Genomic DNA, 5,000 nt, shown 5'->3' with positions numbered 1-5,000 from the left:
TGCACAAACTGTGGTAAATTCCAAATTTATGAAACTTCCAGAAATTGTATTTAATGTAATTTAGATAAATCAAGTGTTGTTTTAAATACAGAGCAGCAACAGTAAATGAATTACCAGCAAGATATTTTTTCATAATAATAATATAGAATCCCACATTCCTGACTGCTATAATTTGACTCACGGAGAGTAACTTTCAAATTAATGCAATTAAAACTCTTATCATTTATGCTTTGTTTCATCTCTATTTAATAGCATTATCATCTATTACTGGCAGGGAATTTATAATAATTACCTCCGCCAACTAAGTTGGAAGGAGGTTACGTCTTACCCCCTGTTTTTGTGTTTGTGTGTGTTTATATGTGAAAAGCTTCCTGGCCACAATTTTAATCGCAATGAAACTTAATGTGATTAACTGTTATGTAAAAAGCTGAAAATTATTAAATTTTGGAAGGTCAATGCCAAAGGTCAAGGTCATGGTCAAGCGAAACGTCCAATTTACGTAATCAACCATAAGTTTGGACATCGTTGTCACAGGGACTTCGAACTTGGTTCATATTTGAGTTTATGAAAATTCACACCAATTAATACATGTTAAAGTCAAAAGTCAAGAACAAGGTTGAGAAATAAGCTGTTATGGCGGAGGTCTGCGCTCTACCGAGTGCCCCCTCTATTTTACAATGAATTTCCTTAAGACTTGACATCAGATTGGTTTCTGACCTTAGCACAGATGGTGTAGCAAATGTACTCTGTGTAAGGGGGAGGGGCTTAGTTTAAGACCTCTGATCTCTGACCTCTCGGTGTAGGTGTGGCTGCTTACTGCAATGGTCATTAGAGATGTATTTATTGGTGAAAACATCTTACATCTATACATTACTTGAAGAGTTAACTTCAGTATTCAAACATTATTAGAAAACAATTGTATTGAAGTGTTGAATGGCCTGTCAAATTTTAATGGTTTTCGACAGAATTTAAAACTACAGTATTGTTAGTAACAGAAATAGAGAGTAAATGGAGAATGAATGTGCTATATAAGTGTATAACTCAACAAGATTAGGGTACTTTTCGTGTTAATCAAAATATTGCAAAAGGGAAATTTAAAGTATTTAAATAGTTGCAAGAACCTTACTTGTATCATAGTGTTGTTTTGTGTAACTCGAATATTCTTAATATTTTAGATTATGCATATATATAATTCTAGGTAGACATGTTTAAAATTTAATTAGGTGGATAAAAATTTTTCTTTTAATTCAGAAAAAGGGTTAATATTCCCACTCATTGATTAGCCAAATAAATGTCTACCCTGTGCCCTATGGCTGGCCATATGAGCCACATTTCTAAAATACGTTCCCATCCTGTTCCCAAGGGCGAGCATTATGGGCAAGACTAATATAAAAACAATTAGAAGGGCACTCAGTAGAACGCAGTTCTCCAACGAAGAAGCATATTTCTCGACCTTTTGCTCAATCTTGACATTGATTTTGACATTCATAGGTGTTAATTGGCGTGGATTTCCATACACTCAAATATGAACCAAGTTTGAAAACTCTGTGACAACGATGTCCCAACTTATGGCTGATTAAGAGAATTTGACATTTCGCTGGACCGTGACCTTTACCTTTGACCATGAGCTTCCAAAATTTAATCCTTTCCAGCTATTTACATAACTGTAAGTCCCTGTAAGTTAAATTATTCTACGATTAAAGTTGTGGCCAGTGAGTAAAACATAACCTCCCTCAAACTTCGTTGGCGGTGGTAATGATTCCTGCCTATTTGCACTACTAATAAAAGCCTTTAAAATCTCTCCAGTAACCCCAGTAGAATGCAGTATTTTACTTTCCTTTAAGGACTGCTTTCCTGGTCCTATTATATGGGGGAATTCTACTCGCTACAGGACCTACGAAATAAGTTTATCGTATGTATTCTTAGGTATTTTGCATATCACACTGCATAACTGGTATTTGTCAAATTCACATTATAGAAGCGTTTAAAGAACAAGGAAGTCTTCTGTTTCTTGTTAAATGTTTCTCATTTATTAGTTTTCGAATTTGAAATATTTTATAACAAATTGAATATTTACATAGACACTTTGACATCCTTAGTATCCATGGGTTGTATTGTCTGCCAATCTCTATAATTCCAAATCATAAGCTTTGCAATTCCTTGAATTCACTATATAATTATCCACTTTGTTCAACCAAGTGCAGTTTATACATTTCATTTATTATGAATTGCATTCCTTAGTGGTGGGATTTCCTGAACATTTTTCGTACTTTTTATCACCAGTCTTGATCTTGCAATCTTTTTTTTCAAGATGTCCATACCTTTGACAGCTCTAGAAGATCACATACTACTTATTCCGGATATTATAAGTACCCTATTGCAACATAACTGTGTCCTGTAAAGTATCTTTTTTTTCTTTTTTTTTCCCTCAAAGTTCCTGTCCTTAATTTTATTTGGAAGAAGAAATTTGCCCGTTTGTGTGTTTGTGAACAGCTTCCTGGCCACAATTCTAATAGTAGAGTAATGAAACTTGTAGGAATTAACTGTTATTTAAAAAGCTGGAAATTATAAAAAATTTGGAAGATCCATGCCGAAGGTCAAGGTCACGGTCAAACGAAATGTCCAATCACGTAAATCAGCCATAAGTTTGGACATCATTCTCACGGAGACTAGAAATTTGGTTCATATTTGAGAGAGAGAGAGAGAGAGAGAGAGAGAGAGAGAGAGAGAGAGAGAGAGAGAGAGAAACTTTAATGAAATTCTCTCTAACTTTTTGCCAATTCAGAATTTACTCAACGGTTGAAGTGAAGTGTGTTTAAAATTGTTTTTTGTGCATTTTCTTTGGTTATATTTTCTTGCTGTTGCCTTTTTTCTGGATTGTAAACTGTGATATTTTTCATTATCAAATTAACCAATAAATGTTGACTAAAGTAATTTAATTCCTATTCAATGTTTTGCCTTTAACTCTCAACTCCCCCAAAACTGAAATAAACATGCATAGTTTATTAGGCTACTAAACAGTTTTATCAAGTATAAAAATGGTAAATTAGAAAATGGTAAAACTAATTTAAAGGTTTTCAAAGTAAACTAAAATGTTTGATAAGGAGTTTTCTCTTTTTACCCCCGAACAAAGAAATGATCCTACGTCGTTCATAATGTCTGTTATATGATTGAGTAATTAGCTTATAGTTAGGCAGTTTGTTAATTCCTTAAGAAGATTATGAGATGTCGTGTTGTGTAGAGATAAAATATTATAACATTAATGCTTTCTTTAGTGAGATAGACATTTAGTTTTTCCATTTTTCAGATTTAAAAATAAGTGAAATTTAATATTTTCATATGTCGATAGCTGTTTAAAGAACATTCAGTTTAAAATTTCAGATTTAAAATAGTTTAATTTTCTCTTCCAGATGTGTATAGCTGTTTCCATGCAAACTACAAGGGCGATAAATGCTTTTAAATTGCGTGACTTTCAACTGGAGGAAATAGAATAACTGGAAAAATGTCTAAAGGTGAAATCAGAGCTTACCAGGATTGGATTTTGAAACTGTGGAGTTGAAGGTGAGTTTAAACCAGTCATTTTCTAAACACTAACACCAGTTAGGGGAAAAAGGAGTGAAATAGAGGGGCGCTCAGTAGAGAGCAGACCTCCACCACGGCAGCTTATTTCTCGAACTTTATCTTGACTTTAACCATTACCTTTACCTTTTATTTTTACCTTTGACCTGAACTTTTATCTTTGACCTGAACTTTTACCTTTGACCTGAACTTTTACCTTTACCTTTGATTTTTACTTTACCTTTGACCTTTGACCTTGACATTTACATTTGACCTTGACATTTACCTTTGATCTTTGACCTTTACCTTTGACCATGACCTTTACCTTGACCATAACCTTTACCATTGACCTTTGACCTTTAACCTTGACATTTACCTTTAACCTTTACATTTGCATTTACCTTGACCTTTGACCTTGACATTTACCTTTGACCTGGACCTTTACCTTTGACCTGGACCTTTACCTTTGACCTGGACCTTTACCTTTGACCTGGACCTTTACCTTTAACCTGGACCTTTACCTTTAACCTTGACCTTTACCTTTAACCTTGACCTTTGACCTTTAACCTTGACCTTTGACCTTTACCTTTAACCTTTACATTTGATTTTTACCTTTACTTTTGATTTGACCTTTGACCTGTACATTTACCTTTGACCTGGACCTTTACCTTTGACCTGGACCTTTACCTTTGACCTTTGACATAGGACTTTCAAAATTGAATCACTTCCAATGTCTCAACATAAGAATTATTCCCTGAAAGTTTCACAACTGAGTAAAATTGTGGCCAGGAATTTGTTCATTCACAAACAAACAAACAGGGACGAAAACATAACCTCCTTCAGACTTCGTTGGCAGAGGTAATTGTTATGGATAGCTGTTAATCTTAGTGAAGTCAGAAGTTAGAAAACATAAGGCTTTAGGGGCTAGAGTAAGTACTTGGTATGTTTACATATTTACATACGAAGTCTCTCTCTCTCTCTCTCTCTCAATATCTAGGAATATCTCTATCTCTCTATCTCTCTCTCTCTCTCTCTCTCTCTCTCTCTCTCTCTCTCAATATCTAGGAATATCTCTCTCTCTCTCTCAATATCTAGGAATATCTCTCTCTCTCTCTCTCTCTCTCTCTCGATATCTAGGAAAATATCTCTCGATATCTAGGAATCTCTCTCTCTCTCTCTCTCTCTCTCTCTCTCTCTCGATATCTAGGAATATCTCTCTCTCTCTCTCTCTCTCTCTCTCTCTCGATATCTAGGAGTATCTCTCTCTCGATATCTAGGAATATCTCTCTCTCGATATCTAGGAATATCTCTCTCTCAATGTCTGGGAATATCTCTCTCTCTCTCTCTCTCTCTCTCTCTCTCTCGATATCTAGGAATATCTCTCTCTCTCTCTCTCTCTCTCTCTCTCTCTCTCTCTCTCGATATCTAGGAATATCTCTCTC

The 5,000-nt window shown here is 34.8% G+C and overlaps 1 long non-coding RNA gene across 3 annotated transcripts in view; it reads left to right on the top strand.

The window, feature by feature from the left end:
* LOC137640533 (uncharacterized) overlaps positions 1–5,000 on the top strand; it is a 201,086-nt gene that overhangs the window by 139,178 nt on the left and 56,908 nt on the right. Inside the window, exon 3 of one of the 3 annotated variants that reach the window (XR_011044392.1) lies at positions 3,411–3,451. The exons of the other annotated variants lie outside the window; for them this stretch is intronic. This is a non-coding gene — a long non-coding RNA (uncharacterized lncRNA). Of the gene's footprint in view, positions 1–3,410; positions 3,452–5,000 lie in introns of those variants that run through there. 3 annotated transcript variants of the gene reach the window in all.

The sequence above is a fragment of the Palaemon carinicauda genome, chromosome 5 (assembly GCF_036898095.1).
Source record: "Palaemon carinicauda isolate YSFRI2023 chromosome 5, ASM3689809v2, whole genome shotgun sequence".
Taxonomy (NCBI): Eukaryota; Metazoa; Arthropoda; class Malacostraca; order Decapoda; family Palaemonidae; genus Palaemon; species Palaemon carinicauda.
The sequence above is the reverse complement of the archived record's forward strand: the minus strand, read 5'-3'. Positions and strand labels throughout refer to the sequence as shown.